Genomic DNA, 18,650 nt, shown 5'->3' with positions numbered 1-18,650 from the left:
AACAATTCCTCAATGTTCTGCGCCAATGAAATTTATGCTGGCAAATTCAGAATTAATCAGTAAATAGTCTAATTCTTACTGACCTTTTTTCAAGAGCTATTCAGGCCCTCAGAAGGTTAATTTTTCAACAGCGCCCCAGTGAGTTTCATTACAAAGCATTCACTGGCTGTCCATAATTACATAATGCAAATGACATTTGCTTTTTTTTGTTTGAGCTTATTCCTTCAGATGTTCCCTTCTTTTATCACTCTCCCCACACATCTGTGCCCCCGCAGTCGAGCGGCAAGCCCCGCCCCACTCAGTCCCATGGTTCCTTTCCTGTCTGCTCTGACTGTCACGCAGACATGGGTAGTAGACTGAACTCGCATTGCTATGACATATCCCTGTGACATAGGTTATGTTTGCCAGCTGGTAGGAACAGGTGTACAGTGCATTTACCATCAAATGGCAACATGCATTTGGCTTTGTACCAAAGTGTAAGAATGGAAAACCTGTTATTTTCGACTTGTCCTCCACTAGTGATTGGCTTGCAGCAGAAAGAGCATTCAGTGGTACGTGCCTGTGTACTTCGCTACAATGCCTCCCTAAGTTCCCAAGTGGCTACTTGTCTTTTTATGGTTGCACTGCTATGCACGGCATAGCAAAGTCACTCCTTGAACACAGCTTCTTGCTAAGGATATCCAGGCTCAATGTGGGTGTAAATGAGTACATAGAGAGAGAGGCAGAGAGGCTGGACATGGTGATTGCTGTTCTCTGGGTTTGGAGCCCTCCTTGCGTTTAAGTATATTTAAATGCAGTTCAGATTTTGACAAGTTTATTTGAGCTCTCATGAATAAAAAGAGACTTCCATTTGCTCTCCATTTGTCTGTGTTTTATGATGAACAGCTCTATTGTACTAGTTTAACTATAGGACACCTTAGGCTAATGTTAATACAAGAATGTTGATGAACGGTAGTATTGGTCTGTTAACCCATGGCCAAAAATGTTGTAACATTATAAAGGAAATTGCAGACAAAATAGCCCTTTAATTTTGATAAAATCAGAAAAGAAGGTATAAACATAAAGGTGCTCACGTGGAGTGATTCTATTGTGTTTATTTGTTGTAGACAAAGTCAAATGTAAATTTAAAAAAAAAACCTGAAAAGCAACATATAGTCCCTTCAAACGTAAAAATGAAAATTGTAAGTTTGTGACAACTTAGTTAGATACAGTATATGACATAAGCATGTTAACAACTTCAATAAGTATTGGAGAATCACTAAAAATAACATTACATCTCTGTGTCTATTTATCTACAGTATCTGTATGTCTTCACATACTGTACAACACATTCATAAAGAAAACGATAACAGCATGTCAGTATGAAACCTTGATACTGCTGCTTCAATGAACACATTGTCCTCACTGTGTTCCCTCCCAATCGCTCTGTGTTTCTTCTGTTTCTCTATATCATCAAGGGCTATTTTAAAGAGCTTTCATGATAAAATTCTCTCAGGTCTTGAAATGACAGATGTAATATTACCTTTAATAAGTGCCTACTCATGCATGCAAATTGAATTAAATAGGGGGAGTAGAAATTTTTCCCGTAATTAAGATAAAAATTCATGTCAGCCAAAAAAAAAAAAACTTGTTCGTATTAGTGACCTGCTGACGTTTTTTCCTTCCTTCTCGATATAAATAATTTCTGTCTTCCTGCCGATTACTATAATAAAAACCTCACATCCAGCACCAGCAGAAAAAAAAGATGAATATAAAAATGTTTGTGTGTGGGGAATTTTTGAGGGCTGTCCAACACTGTCTGCAGTTTCTATTGTCTACACTATTAATTTTCATTGTTTAAAATTATTTGTTTTACTGAGAAACACAGACATGCATACAGTCAAATAGGAAGGCAGGCAGAAAGACCCACAAATTAATTAATCAACTACTAACCTTCTAAGAACCAGATGAGCTCTAATGGCCTCAATAGCATCCTTACATAATGTCTTTTCTTAGACTGAGATAAATCAATGGATTAATGGACTTCATGTCATTTGTTTGGTAGATGCTGTGCTGTCAGTGTTCTCTTCTCACCTGTAACATTAATAAGGACATTCTTTATGTTAATTTAATCTCCTTTGGCCGTGTATCAGTTCACATCTTTCCTGAAATGGTCATGCAAAAGTTTTGCCTTGAAAAAGAAGGGTGTACATGATTTTTAATGTCCAACCTTTAAAGCGCTTGAGGGATTCTTTCACTCATTGTGATGCTAGAAGGAACAGATCCACTGATGGAAAAAAAGAACAGAGGCAGCTGAATTCACTGAACACCGAAAAATGATGCACTCTGCCAAGCATAATGTTTCCACATAAGAGACTGAATAATATTGGTATTTTTTGCAGGCACAGGTTACATTTTTATGAAATGCCAAACCAACAACTTGCAGAGAAGCTCAGCTTTTTAATGTACCACAGCCCATCTGCAAAAGCATGAAGTCATTGACAAAGGAGCGAGGTTGCTGTGCTTTATGCTTCTGCAGTACAGTGTTCCCTCACCTGCAGCTGATATGAGATCACCAGCAGTGGGAGGTGAAAAAGTCTTGTGGATTCCCTTCCTCTGCAATCTGTTTAAAGCTGATGATGTCACTGATGTCACTTTTTAAGCCCCTGAAAACAAAGTTCTAGATCAAAAAAGAATGATCAGATTCATAGTTTCTCTCCCTTCATATCATGGGAATGTGCATTTCAGAAAATAATGGCATTTTAATATTTCACATAGCATGAGTAGATGGGAAACTCAGATTCTGATGGTCTTAATACACCCTGGCTTCTGGGACTTTATAAAACTATACATGTTTTCTAAACTCCCAGAAGCCTGATAATCAAAGGCAGGAAGTAACATTTCTGACCTCAAAGAGGAAGCAAGGAAACACAAACTTATTCAAGAACTATTATTTAAAGTTCATAAAAATCTAAAGATGTATTACACATATTTTACATTTTAACTGGTATCCCATAGGACCATACTGAAAATCTTTCAGAAGCTACAAAATCATTTTCTTCTGTTCAAATTGTTAAATTAATTGCTCATGTTTGGCTTTCTTACCAAGATGGTCATATTTTTCTGGGTTTGGATTTTGCTCTTGTCTGGGTAGAAAATGTGTTCTTAGGGAAATATCCCCAGGATGTGAAAGTGACTATTTAAAAAGCAAACACCCTATAGCTATTTTTCATCAGTTGCATACACAACTGAGCTTGGGTATTACAAACCTTAGAACTTTGCTTCGTATCCTGGTATTTAATATCACACAAACCGAATGCGAGTGATGCATTGCTACTGTATATAAACCCCACGCCACTTTACACCCAGATTCTGTACAGCCTGTCTGAAAAACTCTTGCCAGGCTTGCAGCTACAGTATGTAATAAGGCAAAAGAAATGGCTATGAATTGTAATACAGATGGCGAGTATACCCAGGCTATCTATGGTCGTTCATTTGTCAATAATGATTTTAGAACATGATCACTAATAGGGCATTATCAGTTGCCCTGGCTTCCTTGACAAGTGATTTATGCCCACTGCGATGACATCAGTTCCAAGTGGGCTGATAAAAGAACACTTATATTGGAGCAAACAGGATGATGAATGGGCTACAATTCTACTAACTCATCTCATTACTGACTCTACTGCTCGCCATTTAGCTAATGTTGCGAGTCATTGTGCGCTCAGGGAGTATGTTGCAGGTTGGAATTAATGACATACAAAATATATGATATGGAGGTTGACCCTGCATAATGTGAGTATATAGGATTCACCCTAGTTGTCAGTTGAAACTATTGTTATCCAAATACTATTGCTTGTAAACAGGCTGGTGAAAAGAGATATTTATAACTGGTATATATTAGGTTTATGATTTATTTTGGTACCTGGGATAAGCGTAGCATTTAGAACAGGATTGAAGAAGAGCAACACTTTTGCATGTGTTTTTTTTTTTTGGACATCATGGTATTTGCTTTTCTAAGGTTTGGAAAAACCAGGACCAGAAAAGAGAGCAAAACAGGGACAGAATGAGACGACAACACAGTGTTGTTTTTTTTAAAGCAAATACAGAAATGAAACCTAAAGACAGAAATGCTGAAGCAAAATGTGCTTCTGATTATTGAAATCCCAAACTGGAGTGAAGAATGTCAATTAGGCAGGGAGGAGGCTCTTAGAAACCAAGCTTCCTCTGTTTCACACCCCAGAGGGGCTGGCACTTCACAGCAGAGTGCTGAAAACATGCAAGCACATTTCTTCCAATAAAGAGTTCTTATTTATTAAACAAAAAAACCCATCTAGAAGCATTTATGGTGCAACAATGTCTAGTTTATTACAAAATACAATTATTTCCATCTGTATCCAGCGTTGTCCTTTGTCCAAAGTGGTCATGTAAAGTACAACATTTATACTTCAAGTGTTTAACGCCATTCTTCCAAGCAACATTTAAATCCTTCTTACTGGATAATTCTAGCCCTGTAAATCATAATATCAGAAATTCCAGCATGAGGTTTCACCTAAAGTGCTTGTCTCTGATTTTTCAGTGATTTAATGTTCATTAAAATGGGATTTTAGCACATTACAAGGAAAGTAGTCCCTTGAGACCATATTTGTTCTTCAGCCCTCTGCCTATAATTCTGTCAGACACTCCTGTTAGGCACTGCAAGAGGGGAGGGACTGGTAGAGGCAGTTTTATTACTTTGACCAGCTGCACTCCTTTTCTCTATAAAAGGTAATTACATCCAGTAGTAACAAGCTAATTGATTGCTAATTAGATCAATCAGCACTCTAACCACTGTCACCACATGACAGATTGGCTCGTCACGTGACCGCAGAGCCGCTAATGAGAAGTGGACACAGCCAAAGTGTGAGTGACACTCCAAATAAAATGTGATCAGGGTTCTCCTAGGTGGTCATGGAAGGGGCAAGTAAACATGATTGATTCAATGGCGATTGTTGGAGAGGAAATGAGAATTGAATGGGGGCTCGCTGTCTGTCGCGGCACCTCCACCACATGATTCACTCAGGACTTTCTCATGCAAATGAGTCAGACTGCGCCCCTCGCAAGCAGAGGAGCAGAAGGGACAGCGGCGAGGTGGAGCCCAGGAACGACAGCTTGAGCCAGAGCAGAAGGGGAATAAATGCAAACAGCGAAGACAGAAAATAGGCCGTCCTCTACCCGCGTAGAGGCCACAGCTTGGGAAACACTGCAGAGCTTTCTGGTTTCCCTTAAGATACTAGCCTAAAAAAAAGGAAACATGAATATAGCATTTCAATATTCACCCAAGGTTTTATTTCCTCAATACAAGCTGTAATATAAATACTAATGCCTTTAATGGGACAAGTATAATGTGGAACACAGGCTAAATGTAATAGCATCAGAGAGAATTTAGATTTTATGCGCAATCCCATGAACCCGAAAGGAGAGAGGGCAGTTAATGTGAAAAGAACCGAGACAGTCCCTCAGACCTGCCTTTTTTTAAAGGGATGAAGGTCCATTTACACGGAGGAGATGGCCTGAGTGAGTGTAGGAGAAGGAGATCTTTTTTTTTTTTTTTTAAATGACTTCATAAGCAGCTCATCTCTATAAAAAGATTCTGGAAACAGGCCTCTGTCATAATTACACAGCTGAAGAAATTATGGAACATTATATCTTATATCTCAATGAGGTCTGGGAACTGCTGACAAGTGAGGGCCAAGCGGTTCAGTTTGTATGGCAAATTCCTCCGATCTGGATATGTGCTCAGCATCTGAGAACAGAGTGCCGAGACACACGCGCGGTGTAAATAAAAAACGTGCATTGTGGAATTATAGCTGGAGAGGACGCCTGGGGGATCAAGTATCAAAGTATCACTGTACGAAGAAGCTGCCCAGGGTAGCATTTCTGTGCAAGGGGAGCACAGAATGAAACAAGTACTACAGCCTGGAAAATACAGCTAATAAGATCTGCTCTATATTAATAGTACAGTATATAAGAAATAGCACCTTGTTTACACGTCAGTGCTTTGTACTATGAAAGCCTGATTTTGAACGGTGGGCCTTTGGAAGTCACAAACTCCCATCACTTCAGTGATCGGTACTTGTTCGTTTGTTTTGTTGGTCAGAAATAATTCCCAGTCCAATGGTTCCAGTGCAACGTACAAAGTGGTACAAAGACAGGAAGTAAATGGTGATCCTGTTATTATACTGTATTTAGCTGACACGAAATAAGGCGTTAGCGAAAGCCTAATAGAAAAAACACACACACACACACCAAAAAAATGTCAGGGTCTTTCTGCGGGATGCTGTAGAGGGGACAAGTGGAAGGTGTTTGGTTCTACTGATTATGCGGAAATGTTGGAGTCATGAGACCGTTGCCACGGCAACCCTGCATTGTTTGTAAGCAGTCACAGCCCCCTGGTGAATGTGAAGAGCCTCATCATTTTCTTGTCTTTGAAAGTCAATATTCCATTAATCAACAAATAGATGTTGACATTTTATATGATGGTTACATTCTAAGCACACACTCCCCCTCCACATAATAATAATAAAAAAAAAACTTCTGTAGTTCTGAGATCATTTTTTTCTGGCTCTTCTGGGTAATTGTGTGCCTCACTGAAACCGATGTGACTTACCTATTTATTTTGTTCATACACTCACTGGCACGGTTGACTTCCTTTTTAAAAATCAAGATGCGCGAAGCCACGTAAAAAGATACCCTTTACAGACATTCCCCGCGTGCTGCAGTCACTTCATTATTTTCGTATCTCATAATATCCCTTTTTTCAGCGACTGATGCGTCCAGCCACATAAAAAGACATCTGTGAAATAAAACCTTCCAGTCCGAGGACAGAACTGAATTAGAACTGACGTCGGCACGGCATGTTTCGAGAGCTTTACGCCGGTGATTTCATTCAGCGCCAGCACTGGTTTGATCATGTTTTACGGTTCTGCAGGACCCAAAGGCCTCTGAAGTCGCAGGCCTTGTGGACAAAACTCAAAGGTATTAAGTTACAGCCTGCTGGCATGCAGCATGCCACTTCTATGCATGCACTGGGTGCACAGTGGGTGGCACACATTTGGCGTTTGTTTTAGATTTATGACCCCGGGGTTAAAGATTTATTAGAGTGAACTGGTTAATGCACATCTAAAATAGAGGTCTGAACCCCCACCTGCCTTGAGCCTAAGTTAGGATAGCAGCTTGCCCAGATTCATTCCTAACAGGTTTAAATGCTGAAAGCCCTGCTTGCAGTGTAAATCCAGGGCCCATTTGCACCTATTTCAAACAGCTTTATTGTCTTGCTGCAGTGGTATTTATTTTTCATTGATCCCGGTGTTTGTCTGAAACTGCACGCAGCCCGTTCCTCTCTCTTCTTACGGTACCATTATTCCGGCCGTTATCAGTCGTTTGGGTTTTTTTTTTTCAGTAGCGGTGGTAGCAGAAGTAGCAGTAGGGAGGGGGAAAAAAGAAGCTGATTTGTTTAATTAAAAAAAATGTTTCCATGCCCCCCTCCGCAACCACCCCCCCCCATTCTAAATCTCATGCTTTATTTCAGCGGCACAGCTGTCGCTGTAGAAAAAAAAACGCACAGCTTCTTGGTAATGCTGTTTGCTGGCCTCCAGAGTTTTGGATATGCAGCCAAACATATTAGAAAAGGAAGAACCGGCCGATGTTCTCCTGTGTCCTGCAGGAGTCGACAAGAGTGATTTAAAATCGTTACAACCATGCACTGTAATTATTAGTTGTTTTGCAAAGACAGTTGGTGGAACATTGGTGTCTAGACATTTCATCTTGCATGAAAGAAACCAACCACAACCCAAAACGCTTCTTCCTTTCCATTGTTTGTTTTCCTTCTATCTTTTTTTCTCACTGTCTGACGGCCATTGTTGCTGAACAAAGCGCTGTCACTGCAGCTTCCTAAACTTGTAGAGGCATTGCAATACCCTCAAATCTGACCAGCGGGGGATGCCGGCTCAGACCAGTCATGCCAATAAGGAAAAGTTCAAATGCAAGGGAATATTTTGAACTTGCTATTTTTTTTACCCAGTGGACACTGAAAGTTAAACAAAACAAAGTAGAATAGAGGTGAAAAAATAATGCTTTGCTAACTGCTTTAGGATGCATTCAACTTGGTTTTAACTTTTTGACAATGTGATATGATGTCTTGGTGAATGGTGAATAACATCTAGAAGAATTGAACAATTTACTTTTCCAACAGGAATCATGCTATGAACAGCAATTCCTAAAAATGATCCAGGATGTTTCTAAACTTCAACGTAGAAGTAGAACTAAAGGCTTTTTTATTCATCTGGGAAGTCATCGCGCTCTCCCTCTAATCTTACTCAAAACCATCCAGTTCCTGGGTTGTTTTTTCAAATAAAAGAGCTCGCCTTATCACCAAGTGCTGACTACATCTTTACACCACAGAGAAGGTGTTTGTACAATAATTTATTCTGAGGAGCTTAAGTCTTTCATTACAATAAAAGCCAAGACAATAAAATGCACACAATGAAAATGTTAATTTTTTTTATTATCGTATCCTTAATTATTTGTTGTGGCTGATAATTGCATTTTGTGTATCTGATATCAGTAATAACCTTCTGGCTGCGTTCACAGTATTTTGTGTCTGGGGGGCTTGTTGAGTCTTCTTCCCAGAATACTTTCTTTATTAAGACAAAGACCTCGAGAGTACATAACCTTTATGGTGCCGCCTCGTTTTCTTTTTCAAAGGAAGAATAAATATTATAGATTAATTAATCCAATCTGATTATAATTTAATCACTTTACCTCTGGGGTCATTTGGGACTTTTTCTGTATTATCCACTTTGTACACTCATATCGCTATCATTTTTTATTACACAACCGAAGTGTGGTATTAGTTTGAAGCATTTTTGTCTTGCAAATTACATCTGTAGGTGTACTACAAGTACAAAAAAAATGGTCAGGTACAGACTTTGCCTCCTATTTATTTTTAAAAAATAGATTTTCTTGATGGTCAAATAAATAATGTTCCCATGAAGTGACTGGGTTCTTTATTAAGTAAAACAATGTTTGGATGGTCTCCATCCATCCTTTACTTTTATATGAGCAAACTGTTATCAGGAGGTAATAGCGACTCGCACATTTTGCAAACCTCCTAATTATTATGGTCATTGCAGTGACTAAGTGATGAGAAAGCAATTATAGTGAGTCAGCAAATTAATTTTCAATAGATGCACCTAAATAATTAATTCATGAGATTAGATAGCAATCAAAGTTACTTAGCATTACACTGTACTGTATTAAAAAAAATCGTACAGTAGCTTAAATCTAAAAGTTTAATGGGTTTTCAACATTTTCTAAAGTGATTACATTATGTGCATTTGTTATTCTAATGCAGCAAGACAAGGATATCATGCTAAAAAGTAAGTACCCTTCTCAATTACAAAACCTTTGTATTCTGTAACTTTAAAAAATTAATATATAGCTACAAAACTTTTTTAAATGAAAGGTTTCCCAAAACTCATACTTTTTTTCAGCAGTTCAGTAAATATCATTTGAAATAAGCGTGTATTTTAGTACAGAGCAAATGGTAATTCGTAAAGCCAGACAAAAAAATGACTTTGACAGTATGTTATCAAACAGCCCTGGAGATACTGTGGGAAATGTGATATCATGCATCACACAGAGTTTAGCTGGATACAAAATATAAATAAATTAAAAATAGAAACACAGCTTTTCAGGCAAGAGAGGGTTGTTTTGATGACAACTATTCTGAGATGGATCTTATTGTACATCCTGCTGTATAAATTAATTCTAAATAGAGGTCCAGCTGGAGCACAAATCTCCTGTGCAGTTCTGGAAGTGACAGAGGTATGGTACTGACTGGCCAAGGATGGACTCTGTTCCTGAAACATCTCCATTTCAACAAGTGAATTACTGTACATCTGGAATGAAAATTTGTTTGTGTTACATAGGTTCCTGAGGACACACAGGATCGGGCTAGATCATTCCAATACCTTACAGCCAGAGTATATGCAGCATTTCATGGAAAAAAAACAAACATAGGTGGCTTGCAAAAGATTAAAATGCCTATATTTAAAAAAATATATATTAATTTTAAACATCTGCAGACCATTACTACGTACATTTATTTTCTGGGCGTCTTAAATAAATCCGAGGCGGCTGTATTAAATGAACTATTCCAAATGTAATCAAAAGTAATCTGGCGTTCCTTTTAATTAATCAAGGTCCCACAGTGTGTTGTGCATGCCTTGCTACTCATTTGAGAAGAGCATCAAGTATTCACAAACACAGGTTTTAATGGCAAAACATGTATTATAGCAGAAATATTTAAGGGTACTTAAATAAAGAATACATTTATCTATGTTTGGAAAATTGGCATCATTTGCTCCTTTTTTAAAGCTCCCTTTCATTTAAAGCGACTGCATGTCTATAGAAACACTTAAACACATATGCTGAAAATGTAAAAAGAATGGATGACTTTTAATCTTTTATTATTTTAATTACAGTTGTAAAAGAGCTTCATGAATTGCATTTTTTAGACTGAACATAATGTTGTAATTAAGACAATGTTGGAGAAGTGTCTTCTTCATTCTGTGGGCTCCTCCTTTTCATCTGAATTCTGGAAGTGCAACGTAAAGCTTAGTTTGGGCTATAAATAACCATTAAACACAAGAGTCAGAATATTACTTTATTTTTACTGTGTTGCAGGAAAAAAAGTATCATGAGTACATTGACACTGATCAACGAGCCTTTTTGCTCCTGCTGACAGGACATCCTGCCCTTTCACACACGTAGATTTCTCCTGAAACAAGCTCGGACTGCTCTTATTTGTAGCAGGGTTTACTTAGATAACGTTTCGTGAACAAAACAATCTTTTTTTCAAATTTGCCGCATGAAAGCTGTAAACTCTTGGAGGTTTTGCAGGAACCAGTTCGAACACAGATATAAATCTAAATTTATATGCATTTTGCAGTGCATATCAGAGCCCACACTGAAGAAAGATTATGAAGGGCACTGTTGAGCATCAAAGACAAGCCAGATGATTGAGCATATTTGACAGTGTGTTTATTTAAAATTTTACAGTGTTAAAACAATTTATTTTTTTCCTGTAAATGTGTCAGTGGTCCATCAGTTGTTGCATTTGGTTTCTACCCCATGTTGCTACATTGTTATTTACTAATCTTTCATGCTTGTATTTGGGAAGATACTAGAACTGGATCTGCAGTCCGTTAATGGGCTTGTTAACATGCAGTAGACACAGTACTTTGGATACCTTCTTTTCTCTGCTTCTTTCGATGTTACATGCACTCTAGTGTATTCCAAGAGCGGGCTTTATTTTCAAGATTGCTTTCAACAAGTAAGAAGCAGACTTATTTCCTGGTTTAAAAAAATCCTCCACTTTTTTTTCTAAAAAAAGAAAACATGAATATTGAATATTAAAACCACTTTGTGCATGTTTTTTTCCTAAAACTGATCCAGATATCACAAAATGAAGGCAACTGGGATACATCTTGAGGCCATTAGCAAGGAAAATATAAACATGCCCAGTGAAGTCAAAAGATTCTTACTTTACACGAATGATCGTCGTAAAGGGAATTAGTGGGATCGGTCTTAGGACATTTTAAGTATGGAGCTCCTAAGCAATGTGTTAGTCTCTGCGCTTCAAAGGTTAAAAAGAAGGATCTTTTCAATCATAACGGCAGCTTCGCTTTTATTCTAAAACAAGCTACGCCTTTGCCCCCAAACATTACAAAGCAGAGTCCCATTAATCCTTTTCTTTTTAGTTTTTAAAAGAACTTGGGAGTACAAGTAGGAGTGTTGTAGGAAAACTTCATAATCCAATAAGGCCCACTTTGGTTTACCCATAGCATATGCAGGAACTCACTTTCAAAATCCACATTACCATCGCCTACAATCCTAACACACTAGGTGATGTGTCTGAAAGGGTCAACCTGCATAGAGCTCATGCTAAGAATAGCACTAGTAATAGCATAGCTGTTCATAGATGTCTGCTTCAGTAAGCAGGGAATATGGAACAGATATTTCAATATATTAAAAGCATCTTAAAAGTTGCAATACTGCTATTTGAAAAGAATTCTATCCATCAAAAAGCTGGAGTCTTTTAGCAATACAGGCGTAAAGGTCTTTAAAATTGAGTCTGTTACGGGTTTTGCTGACAATACGAAATGTTTAATGGTGCTACTGTACAAAAACAGATGTGAGAAAAGTCAAAAGTCAGGGTCAGTTGTGCAACAGGCTTAAAATGAGAGCACAGGCTTTAGAGATTAAAGGCACATAACACATATATAAGGGTCTGTTTCTATGTCTTAAGGCTGCTTGCTATTAAACCTCTAAAACATCTCAGGATATAAAATGTACTTTTTTATTAAGTGCATGCCTCTTCAATGAACACAACACTTCTGACAAACTGCACAAACTCAGGTTGTGCTGATAATCATTGTTCATGAATGAATTTTCTTCTAAACGTGGTACCTGACTGAACGGAATTCTGTACAGTGTTCCAAATACAAGTAAACTTTTTAAAAAAAACGTTTGTAAAAAAATGTTATTTGAATAAAGGAGACTTCAGGGACAGGTCAGTAGAATTATTTTAATATTTTCTGCCAAAAAAATACATGCTTTTGTCTAGTTATTTGGAAAAATGATAAAAGATGTTTTATGAAAGGATATGTGACTGGGAAACCAATTTGATTGTGCCTTTTGCTATGTGCAAATGAACAAGGAAACACAGAGTTATGTTAGATTGTTCACAGCACTGAATTCTGATAGAGACATAAACCCGATTCTCTCAGTGATCACTGAAAATAATAAATATAATAATTGTTGGTTGATTTCTTCTATGACTTTTTAAAAAGAACTGAAACCCAAATGTTCTATAATACAGAAAGATTCAGAAGGCAACAGACGGACAACACATAAAATTCAAAGTGTCAGGATATCTCAGTGGACATCAACTTGAACGAGGAAAACAATGTTTGTGGCAAATGATATAATTAGACCATCAAAGGAAATCGTATTGTGTCTACAGCAGAACTTTAGAACATAAAATAGGGGTTTGTATACAAACTATAGTTTGTACTTCATACACAGAGTAACATAACATCATCATAATTATCATCAAGTTTACAAGTTATTAAATACAAGTGGTTACTGGATGACAGATCTAATTTAAGACAGAGTGGTAAAAAGCTTTTATTGACACCTGCTATTTACTTGGGTGTTAGAATACCACCGCACTGCAGATGACCCAGGAGGTGATTTAAACTCTCCGTGCAGGTGCAGCGTGCAAGGTGTCCGTGTTTTTCCTCCACATATATCAACACATGACACGGTGCAAAGTGACATTTTAGCCCCCACATTCCCTGCATTCTGCCTTTCTTCTTTATGGTTTTACTGCTGGTGGTGTCCATCCAGAAGCCAGGCAAGAGCTGTGAGTAGCTGACCATGGTATTCCTCATAATTAGCTTTCTTACCTCCCACGCTCTGGACAGGTGGCTAGTCTGGTGCACATTTAAAGCCCAGCTATGTGAAAGCTACGGAGGGCACTGACCTCTGACCTCTGACCCAGGAAGCACCTGCGCTCGCTGCAATGAACTGGGGTTGGCAATCCCCTGTTGTCAAGACTTCCTCTCTGAGAAGTTTCCTTGTTTACAGTTTCCTAACTTATTTTTTCTCCTTTAGATACAGAGCTGCAGCGTAGAAAGAGTATTTCTACAACATAAAAATACTTCAGAAAAGTAAAATTAAAGTAAAAAGAAAATGAAAGCATGTAAACTTTTATATTACTCAACTTAACTAAACTCAAAAAATGATTTTATTTGATATTTACAATAGAAGTACTGTATGTAGTTCCTAGTATACTACACCACACAGTCCTCTGACAAATTAACTATCCAGACACAATGGCAATCCAAGATCTAGACACCATCTTATTGTTTCAAAATACTATGCATAATTGCTTATTGCCTTAATAATCATTTCTAATTCACCCCCTCATGACCTGAAGTCATTTTCCCCTTACACTGCACAGATACAGAAAGTTGTTGTGGGTCAATCTGTTAGCAGTTTTCTTAAACTCTGGGATTGAATCCAAGACTCAGACAGATGTGATTAATAATGGCTGTTTCCCTAATAAGTTGTGATAGGATGTGATGTAAACAAGTCAGGAATCTCCACCAGCAAACAGGAGTACTTAAAGAATGCAGAAGTTGAACCTCCAATTGTAAAGGGAGGAAAACGAATCTCGGACCGTCCAGCAACTTTGTTTAAAACTATGAAGTGAGCACAAAGTCATCAAACAGAAAACACTGGACTTGAAGGTTTATAATAACAGCTACCAGCTATCTCCTGCTGATCCACTTCTGAAGCAGTGTGAAGATGGATTTTGCTGTTTTTCTTTGCTTGTTTTTTGCCGTTAAATTGTTTTGATCGGATGACCTAATTTATGATGTTTGCCTGTCTATTTTTGAACTGGTAGTAACATGAAGTTCTGCAGACCAGTTTTCAGTTCGGATCACTCAAACAGTAAGTGACAATCGTTATAAGATGTGTTTCTCTTTTGTTTAAAAACATGTTATGTTTCGTGTCAAGAACTTTCACATTACCATACGGTGTCCTGTAATCAATAATTGGGATAGAAGAGTGGAACTCTGGTTCCCTGAGCCACAGGATAGCACTGAGGATAAGAGGCACACAGGGAAGCAGAAAAATTAATGTTGTATTTTTAGACAGATTCCAGGGTGTGCAAGAAATACAGTCAATCTGCAGGAAGAATAAGTGTCTGTATATCTTTATGGAACATTAAGGCACCAATAACACATTTAAATGTAGTAAATACATGCAAGGAAAATATTGACAGCTGTCTGGAAACCATTTTAAATTTCAATATGGATTCAAGTTTCAAACTCTGAGAAATGCAATACTTTGAGGTTTTTATTTCTCTGGAAGGCTGAACTGGGTTTCAGTTGTTTCTCCCGGGTGAGGTCAGTTTCTTGACACAAGGTCACTTTAACAAGACAACACTGACAGCAACAAACACACCTTATGACTGTAGTATGTGAAATGCTATACCTCTGGTGGAATGGAATTAATAGGATTAGCCAAGTAAGTAATCCATCGGAACAAAAAAAAAGTTAAATTGAAACAAAGCATAAACTCATATTGTAATTAATGCTAACATGATGGGACAACTGCTATGGGTAATTGCTATAGTTTTTTTTTCCTCCGATTAAATCATTGCACATTTTATTACATAGCAGTGCTTATTATTAGAGTTCAGTCCATTTCTTAGACTGGAAACTAAAAGGCTCAGTTGTAATTACGCGAATCTTGTGAATCAGATAATAACTAAAAGATATGCATGAATAAACAAACATCTGAATAATCATTATTTTTTCTGCACCACACACATATATATATATTAATGAGGCACCGGCATTGTTTTCATAAAACGGCAATCTGCTCGGACTCAGAAATGGCTTTTATTCTGAATCAACGCTACTGAAATGAACGTTTTAGAACCAAATATCAAACATTTAAAGTTCAGTACTGCTCTGTGTGTGGTTTTGGAAAGTAATAAAAAGTATTTTTGTTTATTTGAAGTATTGTGTTTGTGACTAATTTTAGGTTACAACTGCCTTTTGCAGTTACATCTTCGGCTTAAAAATTCAAACACTTTTGCCTGTTTTGGTAACTGTTTTGCTTTAGGTGTTAATTTTGTTACGGGGAAAGTCAATGCTGCGAGGCAGACTGATTTGCACATAGCAGCAATATCGACAGATGACCACGGGCTCTTTTTAATTCTTTCTCTGATGGAGCCCTGTCCTTATCACTGTTGATTGGGAGGATAATTGAATAGCAATTGATGATAAATGGCGGAAAGGGTGACATTTATCATCATCACTTTTTAATTACTGTCTCCCTCTGTATATGTGGTATCTGAAGAAAAGACAACTGCAAAGTAAGAGATGCTCTGAGATCGGGCGACATTATTTTCAGGCCGTTTATATGTATATCTTATATTTCTGAAACAAGTTGTGCATATTAGTCAAAATTGTTTTTCGAATGCTTGTCTTCGGACACATCCGTGGTCTACAACGAGGCAAAGACACCACACAAAGGAACGAGCAGTAAAATGTACACAGTACACATTTTTTTGTTCGTTAAGCCTGTGCACCAGGCTCTTCCTAAAGCCCCAGCCTTTTCTAAACCTCAGTAACAAAAAGAGATAACGAATAATAAAAAAAGATTTGGCGGGGGCAAGACGAACGCTGTGAAATGATCTCATTGCAAAGGTATTAATGTGCGCTTGAAACGATACCGTTGAAACTGAGAAATGGCACTCGTCTGAATTTGCAGTTTCTCTCCCTTTGCATTACGTTGTTTCACTCCTGGGTAAATTGGACAAAAACATATCATTGATGGGTGCAAGAAGATAGGTTTACAATATCAAAAATAGGCGGTACTCTGTAAATTTATCCCCGCATTTGTAAAAAAATAACGTACTAAACGGTTTCTTTTTTCGTGAAGTTTTATGCACGATAGACTTGTGCTTTTTTTTAGCTTCGTGTTGGGGAACAGTGTCCGCGGGGAAGCCGCGAAGGAACAAGCAGAGGTGCGTCCAACACTGAAAAGTTAAAAAAAGAAAAGAAAACACGAGTCAGAAACGGAGGCTTCTTCAGGTGAATACGACTGTTCGTGTCAACACTGGTGCGGACTCAAAGCAAACGCGCTCAATTCATTTCCTGCGGGCAGCCGAATTCCCAAGTTTCCTAAATTATAACAGACGTTTGCCTTGCGTAAACGGAGAAGTCGTCATCTACTCAAAGGATTAGCAGAGTAACTGAGAAATACCGGTCCCTGCCTTCCTTAATCTTCGCGCAAACTGGTGTTAGAGGATGACCTTTCACCCTTTGGAGATTTCACGGATTAAGGGCTCTTTTATGTGGGTGCTGGTACCCAATCCAGCACTTTCACTTAATGTTAAATAAGCATTTCCTGATTTATCTTTTAATTCCACTCAACACAATGAAACCCAGTTTAACCTTTACCTTAGGATTTCCATGCTTTCCTACTTCAGTCACTCAAACAAAGCTACAGAAAGCAAAGGGATGAAAAAAAGAAATAAATTAAACCCCACTGCTGGTCACAGTCATTACAGTGATTAAACGAATCTGCCTGTTCTGCTCTGGGGAGATCATGACCCGGTACTGTATATACATTTTCTGCAGAACCGTAGACATTTAACATGCGTTTCTTTTTGCTGATGCCTGATCACATTTGACTGTAGAATCTGTTATTCACAGAATAAAAACACACCACTGAACGTATTATATGTCATATAAAACTATATATATTTTTATAAATCATATACTTTAATGTATTATTTGGTCTAACGCAAGGTTGGCGTTATTTGATGGAAAACACGGCAAGTGCAATGAGCACGAAAACATTAATAAATGACAATTAAGAAATCATAGGGAAAACTCGACCACATTTTCCAGTGAATGTGCACTCGAGTGCTACAAAAACTCGGATTTTTCTTTGCTCATTATTGATCAGGTCTCGTTTCTTCCTCCAATAAGGTTTGAAGACGAGAGCACCTAGCAAACGAGCTGGGCAGAGGACTGTGCTGGTCTGCACCTGTCCCGGGCGCCTCTCTCTTCGGCCGGGGGGTCGCCGGTGGTCCTCTCTTCGCCTGACCCACCTGAAGGGCACGACGGCCGCCTCACAAGACGTCTACAGCAGCTCGCAGCCCCGTACGGAGGCGGACCGGTAGTTCATTATGCTTGTGAATCTGCTGTCCGAGAGGAACTGTACCTTCTCGTCTGGAGAGGAGGAGGGGGACGGGGGGTGAGGGGTGCGCACGGCTGCCCCGATCTTCTGCTCTAGTTGAAGAAAGGAAACATGATACAAGTCATTGAAAAAGCAAACTAACCCAGTGAAGGGAGCGCAGTTTGTATTGCTGTCACACGGTGCTTTATGGTGACACAAGATAAGGCAGGTAACGCTCAGTACTGCAGAAGTTAACTAAGTGGAAAGTACTTCACTGTGAGAATGTTATATCGAACGCTTTCCAAATGGATAATGAGTTTAGCACATTTATGCGTAACACAAACCTTCCAAAAGCATGAATATTTGTGGCGACCCTCCCCCCAAAGCTCATAACATTATTATACTGATTTTGACAGCTCAGCTTGATCTGGGATCAAAGAATTTTTTCAGTATTCAAAAGGTTTACAAAGTTGAAAGGACATTTTTTACATTGTGTTTTAATTGTGAAAATAAATCTCTCATTCTACAATTATCAGACTCTTCATCTGTCGTTTCCGGGGGCTGTGTAAAATAAATACACGCATGTATTCATAGATCAATGTCAAAACACCGCAAGGATGTAAAAGAGCCAAAATACGCGTTCCACTCCTTGTTTCGTGTCAACGTTCAGAAGAACTACACGTTCCATTAATTTGAAAGGTATTAATAAAAGACATCTTTGTCGTTTTTGGAATTATGCCCTAGATGCTGATGCATGCATATGAAATGCAAATATATTTGTGTACATTTTAATTGTGATGAATGTATACAATAAAGTATACAGTACAGTATACACTACAGAGTGTCGTTCTGGAAAG

At 38.2% G+C, this 18,650-nt stretch overlaps 1 long non-coding RNA gene across 1 annotated transcript; it reads left to right on the top strand.

Moving 5' to 3' along the window:
• The first annotated feature begins 13,941 nt into the window (after window positions 1-13,941).
• LOC138241985 (uncharacterized) lies at window positions 13,942-18,323 on the top strand. Its single transcript, XR_011191255.1, has 2 exons — window positions 13,942-14,544; window positions 17,604-18,323. It is a non-coding gene; the product is annotated as an uncharacterized lncRNA (long non-coding RNA).
• Window positions 18,324-18,650: the final 327 nt, after the last annotated feature.

Source organism: Lepisosteus oculatus, chromosome 12, assembly GCF_040954835.1.
Source record: "Lepisosteus oculatus isolate fLepOcu1 chromosome 12, fLepOcu1.hap2, whole genome shotgun sequence".
NCBI lineage: Eukaryota > Metazoa > Chordata > Actinopteri > Semionotiformes > Lepisosteidae > Lepisosteus > Lepisosteus oculatus.
This window is presented reverse-complemented; position numbering and strand designations above follow the sequence as displayed.